Source organism: Scyliorhinus canicula, chromosome 30 (genome assembly GCF_902713615.1).
Source record: "Scyliorhinus canicula chromosome 30, sScyCan1.1, whole genome shotgun sequence".
Taxonomy (NCBI): Eukaryota; Metazoa; Chordata; class Chondrichthyes; order Carcharhiniformes; family Scyliorhinidae; genus Scyliorhinus; species Scyliorhinus canicula.
Window position 1 is genome coordinate 7,679,208 of NC_052175.1, and position 12,427 is coordinate 7,691,634.

Below are 12,427 nucleotides of genomic sequence, written 5' to 3' on the forward strand. Positions count from 1 at the left end.
GCAGAGGACCCGGAAGAAACCCACGCAGACACGGGGAGAACGTGCAGACCCGGCACACAGTGACCCAGCAGGGAATCGAATCTGGAAATCTGGCGTTGTGAAGCCACAGTGCTACACACGTGTATTACCGTCCTGCCCTATCAGAGCAAAGGATTTTTCTCCATCGACACTGTCGAATTATTTTGCAATTTAATCACGTTTATTAGACCATCCCATATACTGGAGGGAATATGGGACTAGTCAGATAGCTCAACAATACAATGTACATTCTGTGAAAGTGTCACAGAAGCTGCACTCGAAGCTGTTTCTCTCTCGCAAATGCTTCAAGAGCTGCTGAGCTGAACCACTGTTTCCTGTTATCAGCAATCTGAGTTCACGTGAACAAGAATATGACATTCAGAAGAATATTTAAATCAGAGACACGTTTATTGGGTAGTGTGTGGGAGATGGATCTTGCAATATATTTTATCAGAAACTGCATCTGTTGCACTTGAATTTCATCTGATTTAATATTTTGATTCAAGAATAAACAGAATGGAAATACTTAACTGGGTGTGATTCGGATCGGAAATGCTGTGTAACCAGATGCAATGAAATCCGCTGTCACTTACGGAAAACGTTTTGCAAAGCTTAGCAAACTTACAATGAGTAAAATAAGAATATCAAGGCAGGAAAGACACAAATCAAATCAAATTCAATTTAGATTGCGTCCTCCCATCCTGGTTGTTACGCGATAAAATTACAAGTGGCTTGTCATGATAATTAATCTTTATTAATTGTTCCAACGCATTACAGATATGAAGAACAGTTCCATCAGACGTCATAGAATTTCGGAATTACAACTTCAAATTCACCTCTTCTTCCAAAACTCAACCAATGGCTCTGACTTTGAAATTAAAAATAAAGCACACATTTTACTGTGCAAAAGGAACCACATCAAATTTCCGTCACCACTGCGCATGCCCTGATGGATTCCAATTATTTAAATGCTAACACATCACATCTGACAGCAACCAACCACTCACAGCCTCGCAATTCACTATCGATGTTGTCAGCATGACATGCTTTGCAGTTTAATCTATTTGACATTGTCTTAATAGTTAATTGTTGATCAATACAAACATCTTCTGCATCGTTATTATCGAGTAATACTTTATTTTATTTAAATGTAGATTTTTACAATAAATTAGAATGATGTCAGTCAACGAAGTTCCAGATTCAAGAAAATAGGGTCAGATAAACTCAGGAAGGGCTCTACGCTTTGTTCCCGGTTTTTATCTCACTTGATTTGCAGGCATATGTTTGAAACAGCATTTTTTACATTTCACAAAAGTTAGCGCCATTTTACTTGTTTATTGAGTGTTTTCTTGGCTCCATTTTCAGTTCCTAGTTTTTTAAAAAATCCTGCCTCGTCTAAAATTCCTAGAAAACATCCACTTTCGTTTCTCTGATCCTCCTAATTGAATCTAGTTTCCAACGCTTTAAACATCAGGAAGGTTTAGACAGACCACCCCCGACGTTCGGAAATATGTTAAATCTAATCATCAAAATGACTGACATAGGATTTCAATTTACCCCGTCCTGTAACAAAGTGTCATCGAATCATGTACAGAAGGAAGCCATTCGGCCCATCGTGTTTCTGTCTGATCCTTCAATGAGGAATGCAAGTAGTCATCGTGCCTCATCTCATTCCTCATATATTATTTTTCTAAATGTCCACCTCAAATATTATGTGATGATTCTGTCATGATTAATATACATATCTATGTCTATCCATATATATATATATGTATATGTTTCAAATTGTGATTTAACCTGCAGGCAGACAGTGCATCTGAAAAACGTACAATTAGGATGTCGTAAAAGTTATGTTATAATTTACTCGAAGAAGGTATTGTTACAAAGAGAGGTCAAATGGACTCTAAGTGATTGCTGGAGATTCTCAGGTGAGTGGATAGTTTGAGACGATTTGTTTAGATTTAGGTAAGCATGTCATGGGATCTGAGAGTGATATAGATTATTGTAAATAATCGGAGGTGTCAGGTCTCTAAGTAGTCTTGGCAGTTTTACAGAAGTGTCAGACTCCGAAGAGTTTTAAGATGAGCAACGGCAAAAGCCAGAAAAAAGACAGCAGGCTCTGCAGGCAGTTTGCTGAAAGCTACCTACTCTCTTCAAACGGTCTTTCCAAGAAATACCCACATAAGTGTACAACATGTAACTCTTTTTTTCGCTCATTTTAGTTAAATGTGCATTTTGACCTGTGATGTGCTTTGATTAATTTGATATAGAATAAGTATAGGTGAATAGTAAAAAGCGTTTCCTTTTATTTTAAGAATTGTTTAACTGTTAATTGAAAAGCTATTTTCTGTGACATTAATGTTTGTGACCCTGTGTTAGGAATAACATTAAAAAAATATAAAATATATCTATTTTCAGTGGAATCGCACCTCGAGTGAATTATCCTTTCCACGCAATGTTTCTTAAAAATCAGTTGATGTATTTGGGTTTTTTGGCCAGAATTCTCGGAAATCCGGAAGTGTAGAATATTTTAGTTTAGAAGGGCAGCATGATAAGTAAATGAGTTTATGGCACAAATCACCGTGAATGACTATGATTTAGTGGCCATTACTGAAACATGGTTAAAGGATGGTCACGACTGGGAGTTAAATATCCGAGGGTATCAAACTATTCGGAAGGACAGAGTGGATGATAAGGGAGGTGGTGTTGCTCTGTTATTTAAGGACGACATCCGGACAATAGTAAGGGATGACATTGGTGCTATGGAGGATAAGATTGAATCAATTTGGGTGGAAATCAGGAATAGTAAGACGAAAAAGACACTGATAGGAGTAGTTTATCGGCCAAATAGTAACGTTATGGTGGGGCACGCAATAAACAAAGAAATAACTGATGCATGTAGAAATGGTACAGCAGTTATCATGGGGGATTTTAATTTACATGTCGATTGGTTTAACCAGGTCGGTCAAGGCAACCTTGAGGAGGAGTTTAGAGAATGTATCCGCGATAGTTTCCTAGAACAGTATGCAATGGAACCAACGAGGGAACAAGCGGTCCAAGATCTTGTCCTGTGTAATGAGACAGGATTGATTCATGATTTCATAGTTAGGGATCCTCTCGGAAAGAGCGATCACAATATTGTAGAATTTAAAATACAGATGGAGGGTGAGAAAGTAAAACCAAATACTCGTGTTTTGTGTTTAAACAAAGGATATTACAATGGGATGAGAGAAGAACGAGCTAAGGTAGATTTGGGAGCAAAGACTTAATGTTGGAACAGTTGAGGAACAGTGGAGAACCTTCCAAGCGATTTTTCACAGTGCTCAGCAAAGGTTTATACCATCAAAAAGGAAGGATGGTAGAAAGAGGGAAAATCGACCGTGGATATCTAAGGAAATAAGGGAGAGTATCAAATTGAAGGAAAAAGCATATAAAGTGGCAAAGATTGGTGGGAGACGAGAGGACTGGGAAATCTTTAGGGGGCAACAGAAAGCCACTAAAAAAGCTATAAAGAAGAGTAAGATAGAGTATGAGAGTAAACTTGCTCAGAATATAAAAACAGACAGCAAAAGTTTTTACAACTATATAAAACAAAAAAGAGTGGCTAAGGTAAATATTGGTCCTTTTGAGGATGATAAGGGAGTTTTAATAATGGGAGATGAGGAAATGGCTGAGGAACTGAACAGGTTTTTTGGGTCGGTCCTCACAGTGGAAGACACAAATAAAATGCCAGCGACTGATGCAAATGAGGCTATGGCAGGTGAAGACCTTGAGAGGATTGTTATCACTAAGGAGGTAGTGATGGGCAAGCTAATGGGGCTAAAGATAGACAAGTCTCCTGGCCCTGATGGAATGCATCTCAGAGTGCTAAAATAAATAGCTAGGGAAATTGCAGATGCATTAATGATAATTTACCAAAAATTCACTAGACTCTTGGGTGGTCCCGGTGGTTTGGAAATTAGCAAACGTGACACCACTGTTTAAAAAAGGAGGTAGGCAGAGAGCAGGAAATTAAAGGCCAGTGAGCTTAACTTCGGTAATAGGGAAGATGCTGGAATCTATCATCAAGGAAGAAATAGCGAGTCATCTGGATAGAAATTGTCCCTTTGGGCAGGCGCAGCATGGGTTCATAAAGGGCAGGTCGTGCCTAACTAATTTAGTGGAATTTTTTGAGGACATTACCAGTGCAGTTGGGGTGCCAATGGATGTGGTATCTCTGGATTTTCCAGAAAGCCTTTGACAAGGTGCCACACAAAAGGTTGCTGCATAAGATAAAGATGCATTGTATTAAGGGTAAAGTAGTAGCATGGATAGAGGATTGGTTAATTAATAGAAAGCAAAGAGTGGGGATTAATGGATGTTTCTCTGGTTGGCAATCAGAAGCTAGTGGTGTCCCTCACGGATCCGTGTTGGGCCCACAATTGTTCACAATTTACATAGATGATTTGGAGTTGGGGACCAAGGCAATGTGTCCAGGTTTGCAGATGACACTAAGATGAGTGGTAAAGAAAAAAGTGCAGAGGATACTGGAAGTCTGCAGAGGGATTTGGATAGGTTAAGTGAATGGGCTAGGGTCTGGCAGATGGAATACAATGTTGCCAAATGTGAGGTTATCCATTTTGGTAGGAATAACAGCAAACGGGATTATTATTTAAACGACAAAATATTAAAGCATGCCGCTGTGCGGAGGGACCTGGGTGTGCTAGGGCATGAGTCACAGAAAGTTGGTTTACAGGTGCAACAGGTGATTAAGAAGGCAAATGGAATTTTGTCCTTCATTGCTAGAGGGATGGAGTTTAAGACTAGGGAGGTTATGTTGCAATTGTATATGGTGTTAGTGAGGCCACACCTGGAGTATTGTGTTCAGTTTTGGTCTCCTTACTTGAGAAAGGACATACTGGCACTGGAGGGTGTGCAGGGGAGATTCACTAGGTTAATATCAGAGCTGAAGGGGTTCGATTACGATGAGAGGTTGAGTAGACTGGGACTGTACTCGTTGGAATTTAGAAGGATGAGGGGGGATCTTATAGAAACATTTAAAATTATGAAGGGAATAGATAGGATAGATGCGGGCAGGTTGTTTCCACTGGCGGGTGAAAGCAGAACTAGGGGACATCGCCTCAAAATAAGGGGAAGTAGATTTAGTACTGAGTTTAGGAGGAACTTCTTCACCCAAAGGGTTGTGAATATATGGAATTCCTTGCCCAGTGATACAGTTGAGGCTCCTTCATTACATGTTTTTAAGGTAAAGATAGATAGTTTTTTGAAGAATAAAGGGATTCAGGGTTATTGTGTTCGGGCATGAAAGTGGAGCTGAGTCCACAAAAGATCAGCCATGATCTCATTGAATGGCGGAGCAGGCTCGAGGGGCCAGATCGCCTATTCCTGATCCTAGTTATTATGTTCTTATGTTCTTATGATCGGCGCAGGCTTAGAGGGCCGAAGGGCCAGTTCCTGTGCTGTACTTTTCTTTGTTATTTATTCTTTGTGAACACTTACAAAACCTACTATCAAACTCGTTTCCGTTGCCCACTGTGTTAATTTATATTTAGTTTCCTTTATGAGGCGATGCAAGAATTTGAGGCATACATCTTGTTTGCCTTTATCGGACGGGGTATTGAGTACAAAGTCGGCAGGTCATGTTACAGTTGTGTAGGACTTTGGTTAGGCCACATTTAGGAATACTGCGTGCTGTTCTGGTCGCCACATTACCAGAAGGACGTGGGTGCTTTAGAGAGGGTGCACGGAGCTTCACCAGGATGTTGCCTGGTATGGAGGGTGCTAGCTATGAAGAAAAGTTGAGTAGATGATGATTGTTTTCGTTGGAAACACAGAGGTTGAGGGGGGACCTGATTGAGTTCTACAAATTATGTGAGGTATGGACAGGGTGGATAGCAACAAGTTTTTTCCAAGATTCGGGGTGCCAATTACAAGGGGTCACGATCTCAAGGTGAGAAGGGGAACGTTTAAGGGAGATGTGCGTGGAACGTTTTTTACGCAGAGGTTGGTGGGTGCCTGGAACGCTTTGCCAGCGGAGGTGGTAGAGGCGGGCACGATAGCATAATTTAAGATGCATCAAGACAGATATATGAACGGTCACGGAACAGAGGGAAGTAGACCTTGGACAATAGGATTCAGGTTTAGATAAAAGATCTGGATCGGCGCAGGCTGGGAGGGTCGAAGGGCCTGTTCATCTGATGTAATTTTCATTGTTCTTTGTTCTTAAATATTGCTCTGATATTCCCGAGCTAATCTGATTTGCAGACTTCACCACATCCCAACCACACGGCTGGATGCTATTCCATATAACAATAGATTTCCTACAGTGCAGAAGGAGGCCATTCGGCCGCTGGAGTCTGCAGCGACACTCTGTGCGAGGACCATTGCACGGTCTCACTCCACATCCCATCCCAGTAACTCCACCTAACCTGCACACCTTTGGACTAGGTGACGAAACCGAAGCACAACGCAGACACGGGGATAACCTGTGAATTCCACACAGTTAGTTACCCATGGCCTGAATTTAACCCCGGTACCTGTTGCTATGAAGCAGCAGAGCAAGCCATCGTGCCCTCAGATAGACGTCACATACTTAATCACATCCAGGATTTGATTTACAATAGCTCCTTTGATGTGCCCAGGTGGTCCCAAATTGTTTTCATCTACTTCTTGGAGCATATTAATGGTTTGCAACTGAGTAAATGCGGCCGCCATTTTGCGAATGAGTAACATTCCAGGAAAGTATGTTACAAATGATACTGATGATTAGTTTTAGGATGTTGCTTGCATAAAATCACATTCTCAATATCTTACAAAAACTCACAGGAAGACAGGTGCGCACACATGAACACCACCACACCCAGACTGTATTGTCAGATAGGGAGAGGGATGAGAGTAATATTGTGATTCCAGTTAAAGGGAGAGACTGGTATTTGTCAGAAATTCAGATGCTTGAGGAAGTTACAAGCTGTATGTAAAGCGTGTGACATTTGCAGCAATGGGAGAAAATGTAACCTTTCTGTTGCTTATACAACATTTTCATTAACTTGTGTTGCACTCCGATATGACCGTTTTGTCTCTGTTTGACATTGGTTACCTGTGTCATAAAGGATAAGATATGCATGGAAAGTTATTCCTGGCTGGCTAATCGACCAGTTATTCGAGAGGTACTGTGCACCAATCATCTGTCAATACAACAATGGGGTCAATGTATAAAAAGGCCCTGAATATCAATGGAACTACCATCAACGTAACCTCCACAGTAAATTATAGTCCCCCAAATGCGTCCAAAGTCCATAAATATACTCATGGTCCCACAGAGCTTCAGTGCATGGCAATTGGGCAATGCACGGACAATAACTATCTATCCTGAGTGTCTGGGGTCTGATGTTCCTCTGGTATTAATGAGAATATGAATGACCAACAATTGTTCTTTTTTTTATATGGAACCAAAATGCAAGATATTGATTTGCATTTTATGGCAGGAACTTAAATTTAGCATCATTCAATTTTCCCATTTGGCATTTAGTCTGCATCAACACTTAATTCGAACTTAGCACTTTATCGCTCATTGTACAAGGCCCATCTTCCCCATTCCCCTTTCTCTTGTTCAATCTCCCAGAATACGATCTGATACCAAGAGCAATATCAAACAAGTGTTAGATCTTGTCACTCCCGCGACAGGTGTTAGACAAATTTGAGAAGAGAATGGCGACACATCCAAACCTATGTCGGAAAGTATCACTGGATTTTTGAAAAATCATGTAGTTAGACCTGCGTTTATTGATAGTGTCGAGCTTCTTCAATGTTGTTTCTGCTGAACTCGTGCAGGCAAGTGGAGACTATTCAATCACATTCCTCACTTGTGCGTTCGTGATTGCGGTATGTGCGTTATTTTCCACACGGTTCCTGGCTTCTAACATTCCCATATAGTCAGCACACGTTTATGGAAATGCCAGTTAAGTTTTCGGTTAATGCTAACCCCAAGGGTTTTCATCATTGGGTATTTGACTTGGGGATTATTTAAGATGCAATGGTGAGATTGCCTCTCGTTGAGATTGCCATTGCCTGGCACTTGAGCGGCACCATATCTTCCCAATTGTCCTCACAAGCCTGGACATTTAGCCTTATTACGTCCATTGCCTGAAAAGAGGTGTGTGAGCTGATTCGCTAAAAATTTCAAAATGGGTAATCGTGTTTTCAATTGAGAGAGAAAAATGTGGCAATGCTAAGGAATAATGTAAATGATTTGATGGCGCGAATCATTGTGAATGACTATGATTTAGTGGCCATTACTGAAACATGGTTAAAGGATGGTCACGACTGGGAGTTAAATATCCGAGGGAGGAAACAATTCGGAAGTCTAGAGTGGATGGTAAGGGAGGATGTGTACCTCTGTTATTTAATAATGACATTCGGGCAATAGTAAGGGATGACATCGATGCTCTGGAGCATAAGGTTGAATCCATCTGGGTCGAGATCAGGAATAGTAAGGCGAAAAAGTTACTGACAGGAGTAGTGTATAGGACGCCAAATAGTAATGGTGGCACAGGCAATAAACAAAGAAATAACGGATGCATGTCGAAATGGTACAGCAGGTATCATGGAGGATTTTAATCTACATGTCGATTAGATTAAACAGGTCGGTCAAGGCAGCATTGAGGAGTTGTTTATAGAACAATCGATGCTATGGAGGATAAGGTTGAATCCATTTGGGTTGAGATCAGGAATAGTAAGGCGAAAAGGTTACTGACAGGAGTAGTGTATAGGACGCCAAATAGTAATGGTGGCGCAGGCAATAAACAAAGAAATAACGGAGGCATGTAAAAATGGTATAGCAGGTATCATGGAGGACTTTAATCTGCATGTCGATTGGATTAAACAGGTCGGTCAAGGCAGCATTGAGGAGTTGTTTATAGAATTTATCCGCGATAGTTTCCCAGAACAGTATGTAATGGAACCTGCGAGGGAATAAGCGGCCCTAGATCTTGTCCTGTGTAATGAGACAGGATTGATTCATGATCTCATAGTTAAGGAATATCTCGGAAGGAGCGATCACAATATGACGGAATTTAAAATACAGATGGAGGGTAAGAATGTAAAATCAAATACTCGTGTTTTGTGCTTAAACAGAGGAGATTACAATGGGATGAGAGAAGAACTAGGTAAAGTAGACTGGGAGTAAAGTCTTCATGGTGGAACAGTTGAGGAACAGTGGAGAACCTTCCAAGCGATTTTTCGCAATGCTCAGCAAAGGTTTATACTAACAAAAAGGAAGGACGGTAGAAAGAGGGAGAATCGACCGTGGATATATCAGGAAATAAGGGAGAGTATTAAATTGAAGGAAAAAGCATAAAAAGTGGCAAAGATTAGTGGGAGATTTAAGGACTGGGAAATCTTTAGGGTGCAACAGAAATCTAATAAAAAAGCTATAAAGAAGAGGAGATAGATTATAAGAGTAAACTTGCTGAGAATATAAAAACAGATAGTAAATGTTTCTACAAATATATAAAACAAAAAAGAGAGGCTAAGGTAAATATTGGTCCTTTAGACTAGAGGATGAGAAGGGAGTTTTCATAATGGGAGACGAGGAAATGGCTGAGGAGCTGAACAGGTTTTTTAGGTCGGTCTTCACAGTGGAAGTCACAAATAACATGCCAGTGACTGATAGAAATGAGGCTATGACAGGGGTGCACCTCGGGAGGATTGTTATCACGAAGGAGGCAGTGATGGGCAAGCTAATGGGGCTAAAGGTAGACAAGTCTCCTGGCCCTGATCGAATGCATCCCAGAGTGTTAAAAGAGATGGCTACGGAAATTGCAAATGCACTATTGACAATTGCCCAACTTCAATAGACTCTGGGGTGGTGCCGGCGGGTTAGAAATTAGCAAACGTGACACCCTTGTTGATAAAAGGACGTAAGCCGAGAGCGGGTAATTATAGGCCAGTAACTTCGGTATTAGGGAAGATGCTGGAATCTATCATCAAGGAATCTGGATAGAAATTGTCCCATTGGGCAGGTGCAGCATAGGTTCATAAAGGGCAGGTCGTGACTATCAAATTGAGCGGAATTTTTTGTGGATATTAACAGTGCAGGAGATAACGGGGAGCCAATGGATGTGGTATATCTGGACTTCCAGAAAGCCTTTGACAAGGTGCTACACAAAAGGTTGCTGCATTAGATAAAGATGCATCGCATTAAGGGTAAAGTAGTAGAATGGTAAAGGATTCGATAATTAATAGAAAGCAAAGAGTGGGATTAATGGGTGTTTCTCTGGTTGGCATCAGAAGCTAGTGGTGTCCCTCAGGGATCCGTGTTGGGCCCACAATTTTTACAATTAACATTGATGATTTGGAGTTGGGGACCAAGGGCAATGTATCCTAGTTTGCAGACGACACTAAGATGAGTGGTAAAGTGAAAAGTGCAGAGGATACTGGAAGTCTGCAGAGGGTTTTGGATTGGTTAAGTAAATGGGACTGGGTCTGGCTGATGGAAGACAATATTGACAAATGTGAGGTTATCCGTTTTGGTAGGAATAACAGCAAACGGAATTATTATTTAAATGATAAAATATTAAAACATGCTGCTGTGCAGAGATACCAGGATGTGCATGAGTCGCAAAAAAATTGGTTTACAGGTGCAACAGGTGAAAAAGATGGCAAATGGAATTTTGTCATTCATTTCACGAGGGATGGTGTTTAAGACAAGGGAGGTTATGCTGCAGTTGTATAAGGTGTTTGTGAGGCCACACCGAGAGTATTGTGTTCAGTTTTGGTCTCTTTACTTGAGAAAGGGCGTACTGGCACTGGAGGGTGTGCAGAGGAGATTCACTAGGTTAATCACAGAGCTGAAGGGGTTCGATTACGAGGAGAGGATGAGTAGACTGGGACAGGATGAGGAGGGATCTTATAGAAACATATAAAATTATGAAGGGAATAGATAGGATAGATGCGGGCAGATTGTTTCCACTGGTGGGTGAAAGCAGAACTGGGGAGCATAGCCTCAAAATAAGGGGAATTAGATTTTGGACTGAGTTCAGGAGGAACGTCTTCACCCGAAGGGTTGTGAATCTCTGGAATTACTTGTGCAGCGAAGCAGAAGACGCTCTTTCAATAAATGTTTTAAAAATAAAGATAGATAGTTTTTTAAAGAATAAAGAGATTAAGGGTTTTGGTGTTGGGGCCGGAAAGTGGAGCTGAGTGCACAATATCAGCCATGATCTCATTGAATGGCGGAGCAAGCTCGCGGGTCCATGTGGCCGACTCCTGCACCTGGATCTTATGTTCTTATGAGGAAACTTTGTACCTAATTGGAGAGCTCATTCAAAGAGCCAGATCATAATTGATGGGCCGATTGGTTTTTTTATTCGCATGACTAGTTTCAACGAATTTTGGCAGTGCCTCTCTCTCACTCTCTCTCTCTCTGTTCATCTCTCTCTCATACATTGAATAATAATAATCTTTGTTGTCACAAGTAGGCTTACATTAACATTGTAATGAAGTTACTATGAAAAGCACCTAGTCGTCACATTCTGGCACCTTTTCAGGTACACAGAGGGAGAATTCAGAATGTCCATATTACCAAATAACACGTCTTTCGGGACATGTGGGAGGAAACTGGAGCACTCGGAGCAAACCTAGGCAGACAGACGGAGAATGTGCAAACTCCGCACAGACAGCAATACAAGCTGGGAATAGAACCTGGGACTCTGGGCGTAGTGAAGCCAGAGTGTTAACCGCTGTGCTACTGTGCTGCCCGTAAATAACAGAACGACTCTCTCGGTAAACACATTCCTCCGTTTTGAAGACCACAAAGTCTCCGATCATTGTCACCGCTGCTTGTCTACTGCCTGGCCGACTTTAGCTGGCATTGTGCAAGTGTTTAGGGACCTGGTGATTGGGGTTCTGTAAGTGGAGCAATTATTCTTACATTATCGACAGTCGGGAAGCAGCCGCTTATATGCTTTGACAGTCACATTGTCTTTCATTGTTCATGTTATATTTGTTCTGCCAAGTTCCTTTTGTTCGACTTATGTGCGGAAAATAAAACAAGATTACATGAACAGGTCGATTGCCTTTGAAAAAAGACTGGGTGACATTTTCAGTTCAGTAAACATCTATTCTTGCGGATTACAATTTAAAATTTCCACCCCCCGTTACTCCCCATAAACTGGCAGCAACTTCGGATTCAACTGAGGATTCATTGGCGCGACAGTTCGCCTTGCGCTGATCCCACCAGTTTGTTTCTGCAGATGGAGTGGCCACAAACAGACGGAAATGCAGTGTCAGTGAGTTTCTCCCCTTTCAGATGCAGTGGAAACTGTTGATAAAAATGACATGGAACGTACGACACCATTTTAGGAGCGGTATTCTGCTGAACTCAACTATAATTGGACATCATGTAATAACA